Genomic DNA, 12,675 nt, shown 5'->3' with positions numbered 1-12,675 from the left:
TCACCTCACCCTGAGGTAAAACGAGCTTCTTCAAAAGTCTTAAAAGCGGTTGTGAAAATCTTCCCTATTTTTCAAAGAGGCTGCTGCTTCTGCCACCAGATGGACAAAACAACTTCTTGAAAAGATTTGGTGATAATGGGTTTGGCATTTGCGATGATGATTGACACCAAACTTGGTAGTGAGTCACTCACATTGATATTTCATACAGTGAGGTGTCAGGGAGGCTCTCACCTAGACCAGGCCTTCCTAGAGAAAGCAGCAGATTGGAATTAAGCCAGAAATCACTGCGGGTCAGCTCAGTAATAATATGCAGAGATACTTAAAGTATAAATATAACATAAGTAATTACTGTAGTTTGTGTTTTGTACTCCGTTTATGGTGTGTAATATTTGCCTTTCCCAGCAGAGGGAATAGGAGAGTTAGGAGTGGTCCGAGTGATGCAGTCCAACGGTGAAGCTGCAAGGTGCTATAATGCAGGACACTTCTGCAGTCAGTCCACAGAATTCTCAATGAGAGCTTTTCTTCCCAAAAATAAAAAGGTAAACACATAATAGACTTTCGTTAAATCAAAACCACTGATAAGAGCATCTATTTTGAGAGATTTTACAAACACATATGATGTGGGGAAAGTCAGATTTTTGCATTTATGAGAATCTGCAAACATAATACAGCTCATACAACAGTAAATAATATCCTGGCCATGTGGAAAAAGGGGCCTCATCTCAAGTCTTCTTATGGTTGAATTCATTAGGAAAAGGGGAACAGGAACCTGAGAAAAGGCTGAGTACTCACCTAAATCCTACTTGTGACTCCACAGCCCAGGTCAGTTACAGTGGGGGATCTAAAATGTCATTGAGGGGAGTTTTTACAGATCTTGTTACACTAACACACAGACCATTAGGGAGACAGATACACAGGTACAGGATCGCTTTTCTTGTCGCGTCCGTTGCCATGGCAAGAGTGGAGGTAGCCGGTTTGCATTTCTTTCTCTGTCACACAAAGTTCATGGCAAGATACAAGTGTGCACAAATTTTAGCATAAGAGCATGGTATGAAGAAATGATGGTGGAGGTTATGATTATGGTACTTAAAAAGGTTTTATCCACTGCAAAGAGTAGTGAAGTGCCTAGATATCTGGCCATTGCCTTTGTGCTCTTGACTTAAATCTCACACTTAAAATTGCTGCTATGCTCAAACTATATCAAGATAATCAAATTACTTTTGAACTACCTTATGACAGCTTTTTTGATTTGTCTGATTTCAACTTCTCTTTAAAAAGGGCGTGAATACGTTTTTCTTCTCTACTTTATTTAAACAAGTGTGATAAGTGTGTATATTAGTCTAGTAGGAGGTGGAGGTGGTGTGCACAAAACAGATGGCCAGTGAGAGCAGACAAACTCAAAAGGCATGAAAGCTTCCCGCAATTACTCTGTCAAGAGATTATGTTGATGGTGAGCAGTGATGTCTGAGATGCATGCAACCTTTTGCCTCCCCTACAGTCCGTGCACCTACCTCACTTTAGAGTGCACTACACATACTACCTGTGTCTTAGAATAAGGGAGAGCAAGTGAACGAGTGATATGCCAAGATAATCTCTCTTTTGTCAGTGGAATGCTGCAGAGTTACGACAAATACTTTCAATCCTCATCTATTCAGTGCTGTTTGCACTCGTTTGGCACAGGTTTAAATAAAAGGCACTTGAGGAGGTATTTGAGCTAGTTAAGACAAGACACATCTAGAAGCAGTTAAAAACCCTGCATTTGCTTCTAAAAAACATCCATCTAAAGTTTGTAGGTCAAACGAATGAACAAATCCTATCGGAGGCACTTAGAAGCCATAAAGAAAGGCCACTTTTTCATAGTCTGTCAGTACATATGCGAGAGACTTAAAAAATACTTTAGCATTACTTTTTTAGGTGTCCCCTGCTGAGTATGCTAATAAGAAACAGAAATTAATTATGGGAATTTTGTGAAGGAAGAAGTGACCCAGCTGTTACAGAACTGTGTCAGAGCTCACGTAAGGATCATTAAATCATCCAGTGGTATGACCTTAAGCTTTTTTTTCACCAATAACGAAAAACAGAGTTTTTGTGTGAGATTTTGTGTCAAAACTACATAATGAGAAAAATTCAACTATAAGGCTCTCTGATGTGCTTCCCTCCTGTAAGGGGGTGAGGTTGTTTAGTTGTGAGAGTGTACAATTAGATCATACAAAATGTTTGTTTATGTCTAGTGAAAATATGAGATAAATAGGCAAGGTGTGATAAGGTGTGAAGAAAGATATATAATTTGATTTTATTTACAGCTATGCAAAACGTGGCTACAAGGATCGCAATATCTGTAATAGTCTACGAGCCAAACCTCTGTCCTCCTGTTGGTCCAACACATTGGTCCACGTATAAGTGTTATAAATACTAATGAATGGATTATTGCCATGGAATGTGTTGTTGATTTTCATGGTCCCCCAAAGAATAAGTTCTGATTTGGTGAATGTTATCATGAGTATTGTAGGTGACATGTGATTAACTGTGCTGAGCAAAAACGAAAGTGAGTTGTTAAAGATAAATGTTTTTTTTTTTTATTCATTTCCTCAATTGTTTTGAAGTAGGGTTTAGTAGTGTTATTCATTTATGTGTTTGAAATTTGATTTTGATTCGTCACACTTGTTGCATCTGGACTCCTGGCCCTTAAGAATCTGCTGCTTTTAAAATGGTTGAGAGAACATGATTTGATTAAAGTAAAAAATAAATATACAAAGAAGAGTGACAGAAGGCACAAAGCACACACCTACAGCAGGGAGCAGAAACTTCCGACGGGCCAGGTAGCCGATTCAGGCTGAGACTGAAAGGTACATTTGACGGCTATTCTGAGGGGTATTTCAGAAAGCAGGTTTAACAAACTGAGTTCAAACCTGAATTCTTGGTTGACTAACTCTGATCTGTCAAACTCCAGTTTCTGGTTTCAGAACAGGTGAGAAGAATTAGGTCAAACAACTGTGAATTAAGTAACCCTGGGTAAAGTGTGTGCACCAGCATATGGAAAGCCCTCAACAATGGAATGCAGATAACATGATACATGATGGCAACAGGACAAAATAAAGGTCAAACCTCCTACTTCTCCCCAATAGAGTTAGAAATATTAATAAATGCTTATGCGGAATATGTTCATATATCTAAGAAAAAGAACAATTCAAGAACAATACAGTTGCAGCAGTAAAAAAAGGTGAGCTAACGCGGCAGAAAATTGCTGACCAAGTCAATGCGTGAGATTTAATTTTAAAAAGAATTAAAGTTCTCTCGAATAATCCACTTATTCAACATTTTGTGTATGTGCGTGTCTTCATATTTATTCAGGTCAAACCCAACAGGCACAAAACGCACTTGGCAGAAACTGAAGATGAAATATAAACATATACATGAAACCGGTATAATTTTATTTCAAGCAATTGTGATGTTATTTAGCCTACCCCATAGCAGTGGAATTTTTAAAGCAAACAGTAACTTTTTCAGCCATCCCAAATTGCCCATATTTAATATTATCTTTGAAAGTAACAATAAATGCCGTTATACATGCAAGTCTCCAAATCTGTACTTAATGGACAAATTGGACCTCCATTATAGCCAATAGAAAAAAAAGGCTGAAACCTGAAAAACGGAGGGGGTCCACCACCAGCACTCACAGAGGCTGAAGAGATGGTCCTCAGTCAGAATAGTGACCGAACTATTGCTGAAGGCTTCTCTGGAAGAAGCTCATCTGCGGACCCAATTTAGTTATTTATTTGGGAAATTGTGATGTGACCTGCAAGGTTGTAAAAACTAAATTTGAATTATGTTGGGCACTTATCATTTTCATCTTCTGTTACAGTTACAGATGGAGCAATCTGTCTGCTGGAGCCTTCTATAAGAGACCATGCAGCTATAAGTACTCTTAAGACTCCACAGATGGTTCATAATGGATTAGAGAGTAGAACACAATAACAAAATCTCACAGGAGAATGATAAAGACACATTGTCAGCTGACACAAGGGAAGAAAGGCCCTACTGTTAGATGACCTTACATAACAGTGTAACTTATGTTGTACCATGATAAAACTTGCACCTTATTTCTTCAACAGATGCTGGGTGGGGGCTACGAGAAAGAGGGGCCATCCACTTCTACAGGCCAACTTGGCTTTTTAAAATGTTCAGCATTGGCCCATGACTTACAGTGAAATGTATAAGACCTGGCACTCTGAAATGCTATGTAATTTTGAGCTCATATAGCTCCCTGTGAAACACTTATAGGTGTACTTAGAGAAAAAGATTGTAAAAGCTGATCTAGAAATGGACCAAATGAGGCAGTAGATGACAGACAGACAGAATTCTAAATACAGTACAACTGCTAGACTATCAGTTAAAGGTGGGTGAGGTGGATGATTTTACTTGTTTCAACAACATGATGAACAACATGACAAATTCTACTAGTGTACTGCATTTGTACTTCATTAACACAAAGGCATATTGGTTTTTTTTACACATAGGGAGGTAAATAAGTATAACACTTTGGGTTATAAGGGGTGTGATGGCTCCTAGGCCTCAAGACCTATTAAGTCCCTTTGGTTGCTGGAATCTGGGGATTGGCTAATAAGGACTGATGATTGACACCTGAATGAACTGATTGCTCACATGTCCATAAACAGGAGTGCCTGGGCAGTCACTCTTCCTCTCTACCTCCTCAAGGTTGCTTGGTTTGTTTGGACTTTGGGTTGAGTAACTTTTGATTTCTAACATTGCAACACCTACACACATCCATACACGACACACATTACTGATAAACTGATAGCATGTTTACCTTTGTATTTAAATACATTTTATTTAATTGAGCAAACGTGTGTTCTCCACATTTTGTCATACCTTTGAGCCAGGTCATGACAGGGGCAAGAAACTCAGGGTTAGTTAGGAAAACCTGCTAGCAAGTTTTCACAAAACCCATTGTCTGAAATGGGGCCCTGCTTCTGTTTATATGGTTGTGGCATTTAACAGATTTGTCTAATTATGTAGTTATTAGACTGAAAGAGCTAAGAGAGCTTGCGGAATGTAGCAAACTCATCGCTCACACGGGGTGAACAAAACAACACTCATGCTATGCACACTAACGTTGGTAGCAACATTGTTTTTACATAGTAGGGAATGGGTTATGTTAATGACATTATATATTGTACTTTTTTGTCTTTTGTTTTTGTCCCAGTTGAGCCCCTTTTTTTCAGATGGCACTGTGCTGCTCCTTTGGTCAGTTAGCTACAGCCATTGGCCTGTGTCAAAATGCACAACATTCAAGCCTATTGTATTTTTTTTTTTATGAGATTAGACAAATCATTGCTATTTTTACGAATGTTGTTTGTCAGTGTCAGTCACTGCACTGTTTCTGTTTAAATTTTTTAAACAAGCAGGCTGTGTCACACTGTTTGTTTTGCTGGAAATGCTCCCACACCTACCAACATGTACGCACAGTTATTGCAAGGCTGATCAAGGTGAACACTGCTGGAGATCAAACAAAATCTAATGAAGGCATGAAACTACATACAGGGTTACAATGTAAATCCTACTGACATTTTAAAACACATTTCTGAGAAATTCACACTTAACTAGAGTTGCAACTAATGATTAATTTAACGATTCATGCTCCCAAGATGATACCCGACCCAAAGGGATGTCTTCAATTGCTTGTTTTGTCCTGCCAACTAAAGTATTCCACTTAGAATTAAATGCCACCGTTAAAAGCAATAAAAAAAAATCCCATTTGAGACCACCATGATTTTTCAATTATCACATCACCATTTAATCTTTGATTAATCAGTGCCAATCTTGATTTAATTGTTCATTAAACGCTGGTGACATGATTTTCTAAAGGAAGCAACAGCAAGCTGCAACTGCAAGTCAATAATCTTCCCCTGAGGAAGGTGTTTCACTGGGAAAGAGAGCGACCGAAGAGCCATAGACATAAACAGAGACTGGCAGTAAATGTGTATCATATACTGCACAGCCATATCCACAGAGACACAGAAAAGATGGGACTGTGCAGTTTTCAATGGCAGCCATGGATATTAACGTTTTGATGTACATAACTTCTGAGAAAAATATATTCAGCTTCTAAATGTTGGAGTTTCTTCAATAGCTTTCTTTTAAGGGGGAAACTGTTGACAAAGTCACAATACTAACTAAGCACTCTTGAGTCTAGTATTCAGTGTTTTGTCTTTTTACTGGAGACATCCCTTTTTTGGATTGGCTTCAACATGATATAGGCTATTGGTCTACAGAAGTGCGTGCTCTCAGTGTAGCACAAGGCAGAAGACATATGGGAAAACTATCTAAACAATTTCAGGAAGCTGGCCAGTCTGTTTGTCACAGTCTCACCCAACACCATATATAGCAAATTTCAGGCACAATCTGGGCTGTTATGAAACACATAGGCATGGTTAAGTGTCTTTATGTTCCTTCTGGGGTCACCTTGCTTTAAATTCAGGAAAGATTCCTAAAGGTGCATAGCTCCATGGACATAAAGCAGCTTTGTGGAGAATCAGGGAAATCAATAGTGTATATGACATTTGTTTGAAATATCGTTTATGGTTTACGTAAGCTGCAAAAAGAAACTCTGTGATGTGAAATATGTCAACAGTCAGTTACACTGCTTTATTACACGTCCTACTTGGTTATAAGAAAAAGGACTTCACAGACACAGTGAAATAGTAAACACCAGAACAATACACTATGTAACCATAATACACAATACATTGTCCTGTTTAGACAAGTAAAGACAAACCCACCCACCCAAGCTGGTCCTTAGTTTATTTATCCATTATTATAAATTGCAAGAAACAGGAAATCCCCATTTATTATAATAATGGGGGCCTCCAGAAAAAATGAAAAGTTTATATGTGATACAAATCCAAGAAATAAACACAGATATGAAGATACTTCAACAAGACAACTATACTAGCTCACAATCTGTCAGACAGCACTGTAATGCAAATGTATGGACCACCCTATGGCTTGACTTTAACAAACACAAAATGTCTGTTATTTTATTCCTGCACTACATGAGTTTGCGGCTGATTTACTGGTCACTGCGATGAGGGAAAATAACTAAGGGATTAAAACTGTCATGAAATGAATTTCATTTGACAAAATAGCGGGAGGATACTTGAACAAAGGCAAGAAAGAACTCTTTTAAACATCCTGCAAATGTGAATTTCTTAAGTAAAAAATATTTTGTAATGGTATGCAAGCAAAGCTAGCTCTCACAGGGAGCCGATATGAAACTGTAAGAGCTATGTGAATTTTTTTAAGATCTGTTGACCCACTTTTTTCTCCTGTGCTTTTATTTTTCCAATAGGGGCACGAACAGGGGCTCTGGTTAATGAGACTGTATCTGTCTGGAGGCTCCTGGATGACAACCAGACTTCAGTGAACTGAAAACTTAATTAATCTAAAAATAATATGATGATCAGCTGTGGTGAAGGTTTGAGACTATATCATTGGATCCTACTGCTTTCCGCTCAGGTGGATTATTTTCAACATTTGGTACCTAAGTGTGCCATGATCACTGTCCAAGGTGCTGATCCTGGGACAGCAAGGGATGTGGGAGCTGTCAGAGGATACTCAACATTGTCCCTTAGGTTAGGTAATCTGGCGAGGAAAAACAGTTTTTGCTGTATGTGGGAATGAGCACCACGACAGAAATAACTCACCTTCACTGTATGGGGTGACAGCATAAATCTCAGAGAAACCTGTCAAGTACACTTAACACATCAACATCAAACTAAATGCCACTAGAGGAGGAGATACGTGTTGTCATGTTGTGGGCGAACTCAATCTTAAATGCCCATTCCAAAACAATACAGAAACACAAATAGAACAAATTTTACAAAACTGCTGATACTACTAGGGATGCACTGATCTGACTTTTGCAGTCCTGATATCGATCCAATACCAGGGTTTATTAAGAAGCTCTATGCCTCACTGTGTGGAAGTGACTGGGATCATTCTTTTATGTGTAAGGTAACATCAGGCTTGACTTAAACATTGCTTTCCTAACTTTGTAAAACAAAATGTAACTAATAAATACATCAATATGCATTTGACTGAAACTAACGTGTAATTTATTAACAATTATAATTTATTATTTGTTATTATTAAAATCTTCAAAATTAACAGGAATTACAATTCAAAAGGGAGCTTTTCAGTTTTTTCAGTACATTTACTCAAGTACTTTACTTAAGTACAAATTTGAGGTACTTGAACTTTACTTGAGTCTTTTCTTTCCTGCCACTTTCTACTTGTACTCCAGAGGAAAATATTGTACTTTTTACTCCACTACATTAATCGGACAGCTTTAGTTACTTTACAAATTAAGACTTTTGCACACAAAACACATGTAGTTTATAAATACGTTTTATTATAAACTAAACTACCCAATAAATTAAGGGGCATACAAGTACAACTGAAATGATTAGACCATTAAAACACAGTTGATGTGAGGATTTTTCTGCATTGAGTACTTTTACTCGTAATATTTTCCTGATGATACTAACATACTTTTACTTAAGTAACATTTTCAATGCAGGACTTGTAACAGAGTAGTTTCACAGTGTGGTATTAGTACTTTAACTTAAGGATCTGAATACTTTTCCACCACTGGACCTTTTCAATGCAGCAAGATATTGGTCGAAACATAAACAAGAATTAAAATTCCAGTATAAAACGAGACGTTAACATAGATTGGCCCTATTGTCACAGATGCACAATCCAGCTATTTGAGTTAGTATTGGGTCGATATCAGTATCAGATTGGTACTTCCCTAAATACTACTGCTTATATGTTTTTGCTATGAATATACTCAGTGGCCACTTTATTAGGTATACCTGGACAACCTATTGCAATTCAATAATACTATTCAGTACTACATTTGAGTTGCAAGCCTAGAAAACATGTTGGCAGATTTGATGGTTAACCACATCTGTCCCTAATTACCCGCGGGTGTTACCAACTGAAATGTTAGTGGAATCGGTCAAGAGTGTAGAGCCCTGATTACGAATAACTTTATCACTATTTAGGGTCACAATCACTGAAGTAGGATGCCAGACCAGAAGCCCTAATGACTCCTAATTTAATGGATGGTTGGGTGGTTATTTGTCTTCCTGGAATGATTGCATTAAAAACTATTGCTTTAACTTAAACCTAAGACCTAGATTGTGTAGCTTGAAGGTGGACATGAAGATAGACTGTGCAACGTTATCCAAGCCCCTGGAGTTCTTCCTAGATGTTATCAGTGCCATCAAAAACACCAGTCACTACCTAGCACCTTCCTTTACATAATGTGTTGCTCAATATTGGAGTGATCTCGCATTTAAAAAATCTGAATTGATGTCATCGTCGTTGACAACAACCATGCCAATTTTAATCTGGAAGATCTACCTATGCTTAGTATCGCAAAACACCAAATGTGCACTGTATTAGCCAAAAAAATGAATGCTGTTTAGTGATAACGATCTTGCTCTTTTACCATAAGACATTAGAATACTTTATCTTTTTGGAGCCTAAACTTTATGGATTATTAGCTTAAAGTGAGTAGTTTTAAAGCTCCATGTAGGCTGTAATATTGTAATGTAACCTCCCCGCACTCTACCCACCTCAAGTCAAACACCACGACATCCTCACATTTTCTACCTTTTCCTTCTTCTCCTTTATGTACTCTTTTTTTTTCTCAACACAACTTTCAGATAATTCTTGCCAGCTCTGCCTTTGTTCTATGGTTACATTTGTTATATTTTTCAATAAATCTGCCTGCAAAGAGGAAAACCCCGGTCCCTGTCCTCCTCTACATAAAGCTCATATATCCCATGTCAAGCATCCGCCACTTCAAGGAGTCCTGAGACTGGCTCTTACACCACAGTGGTGCTGAGGAGATCCCTGGAGAAACAGTGATAGTAGGCACTTGTGTCTTGTGTCGTGAAACTATGAGCCAATAAGTCAATATTCACTGTACGTGGGCAATCCAAGGCAACGATTAGTCTTTCTGCCATTTTATAGGCTGCTTGCATTCTGAAAAAGTAATCTTAAAGTAATTGCATTTAATAAAAATTATGAATTCATCTAGCTTCATAGAGACGTTTTTCTGTTAAAATTAAAACATAGTTCAATGTGGATAAAGTAGCAGCTTTAAAATCTATTCTGGAGTTTTAGAAAATGTGTTCATGCGTGTTTCAGTTGAATTTGGGGCCACTGCATGACCCTGCCTGGTCTGAACCAAAACATCATGTAAAAGGTAATCATATTATCAAGCATCGATTTGTGTGTCAAAGTGATCTGAATGTGGCATTTTTATTTACCTTGTAAGTTCTAAACCTTTGCAAATAAAGTGATTTTTACAGAGGGTAGTAAAGCAATGTGGGGATCTGATTTGGAGGCAATGAGTGACCAATAGAAAAGAACTGATTGGACACTGAAAGAAAATGGAAAGGGAGGGACCTCTACTCTGTGCATGAGTCATCACTCTCCACCCCCCCCCCCCCTCCTCCACACCCCACCCCCTTGCCAAACTGTCTGTTTTTGTCTTCCAGGTTGGAGATTTATTGAGATACATTTATACTGCTGAATGCACACTTTAGAAAGCAAATTACTAGTAACATCAGGAGTCAAATTTGCAGGTGCATTACAACTAAAACATCCAGTGACTGTTAAAAAGAAATCCTAGAAATAAATATGTGTATAGTTATAACAATGTCAGTGTTTAATGTTGATGTGTATTATAACACTGACATAAATCAGGGAGTTACTGAGTTGGCTAAAACATAGAAAGTAAGATACATTTTTGACATGTTTTATGTCTGGCTTAAACTGACAGGATTTAAAACCTAAAATGTGAAAAATTACAACTACTTAATCCATAAAACCAATTCTTCTGTATACTGAGCACCGTGGCTCCAGGATACACACATCTTTACATCAGCACAGACTACAGCCTCACTTCTGTGCTATGTAGCTGTGGGAGACAGTCGTTTATGAAAATCAAATTAATGTTTCCCACAGTCTAGCAGGTTAGTCTGGGGTTGAAAATAAGGGCAAGAGGGTTACGGTGTGTGAAATCCTCCTCATTACTTTAGTCAAATCACATTTGTCACAACTGAGCTGGTACTGTATGTAAATATCTAAGAGGACTATATTTCTGCATTTTACTTGACATCCTCTTTAACAAACTCAGACACAACACTGAGAATGGAGTTTACAGTTAAGTATAAGTCTTGTGACCAGCAGTTAAATGTTTTAAACAAAAAACATTTTCATATTGATAGATTGTTTTTTTTTTTAGAGAAATTTTAAGCAATTGAACTTTTTTGTGTAAAGATCCTAGCAGACAAAATATTATTCAGAATATTTTTATATGTGTTAAAACTTGTCTGGATAGGATGTTTTAGAAGACTATTACGCTCCCACAAATAACAAATATATTACGCTTGATGCTGTTCTGGTGCTGACCAGGAAGCTTCTCACACTATGCAATTGAACAAAAATAAGGGGAAGTGCAGAAAAGCACTCTCGTCTTAAAGACAACACACGATCATTGGAGGAGTCTTGATGTGCGTTATTGCAGACAGATGCGCACTGGGACACACCACTGTCCCATTTCCCAACGTTGAGATGCACATGCATTATGCACTATTCAGAAAAGACTATCACATTTGCTCCCCAGATGGGCACACGCCTGCTATTGTCCCTTGACTTCTTCTTACCCTGTCTGTATGAAACAAACAATCAAGTGTGCTACAAGCCTCAATAGCACTATAGCACAATACCACACTGTGTAAAAGTCCTGCATTGAAAATGTTACTTAAGTAAAAGTATTTAAGTATCATCAGGAAAATGTACTTAAAGTATTACAAGTAAAATGCTCTAAATACGGAAAAATCCTCACATCTTAAAAAATGGAAACAATCAAAACAGTTCTGTCAATCAAGAGTGTTTAATCGGCTAATCATTTCAGCTGTACTTGTAGGCCTATATATTGTTGGGTAGTTTAATTTATAATAAAACATTGTATTTTACTACATGTGTTTTGTGTGCAAAAGCTTTAATTTGTAAAGTAACTAGTAACTAAAGCTGTCCGATTAATGTAGTGTAGAGTAAAAAGTACAATATTTTCCTCTGACTGGAGTGGAGAAGAAATATAAAGTGGCAGGAAAGAAAACATTCAAGTAAAGCACAAGTACCTCAAATTTGTACTTGAGTAAATGTACTTAGTTACATTCCACCACTGCTCAATAGAAAATATAAAGGCAAAGGCATGGTGAAGTTAGGGCAACTATGACAACTAGAATAAGGTTAGAGAAAGATCCCCTTCACAGTTAAAAGAAACCAACATTGAGTGTGGGTAGGAGAGGAGATGCAAACCCTGGTTTCAACTGTTAAAGGAAACGCTGTACATTGCCACTCCTCCCTATGACATTTTGCTGCCCTGTACATCACACTACCTCTAGCCTTGGAACTAAATGTAAACATAGGGCGTTTTAAGCAGTCTGAACTACCAATGCTGTCTTTTTTTAAAAGGCCTGTCACAACTGAAAATAGAAACTTCTTGTTTTCAATCTGGTTGTCTGACATCTTATGCTGTTATTTTGACATTCCTACAAATGCGTCGTTGTT

The 12,675-nt window shown here is 37.6% G+C and overlaps 1 protein-coding gene across 3 annotated transcripts in view; it reads right to left on the bottom strand.

Annotated features, from left to right (window-relative positions):
- Positions 1–12,675, bottom strand: part of mettl15 (methyltransferase 15, mitochondrial 12S rRNA N4-cytidine) — a 64,633-nt gene that overhangs the window by 36,988 nt on the left and 14,970 nt on the right. Inside the window, exons 1-2 of one of the 3 annotated variants that reach the window (XM_028573083.1) lie at positions 350–525; positions 10–246 (exon numbers count right to left, since the gene is read on the bottom strand). The exons of the other annotated variants lie outside the window; for them this stretch is intronic. The gene's annotated coding sequence lies outside the window, so the exon portion shown is untranslated. Of the gene's footprint in view, positions 1–9; positions 247–349; positions 526–12,675 lie in introns of those variants that run through there. 3 annotated transcript variants of the gene reach the window in all.

Source organism: Perca flavescens, chromosome 1 (genome assembly GCF_004354835.1).
Source record: "Perca flavescens isolate YP-PL-M2 chromosome 1, PFLA_1.0, whole genome shotgun sequence".
Classification (NCBI taxonomy): domain Eukaryota; kingdom Metazoa; phylum Chordata; class Actinopteri; order Perciformes; family Percidae; genus Perca; species Perca flavescens.
Note: the sequence above shows the minus strand (reverse complement) of the source record. Positions and strands in the feature narration are given on the sequence as shown.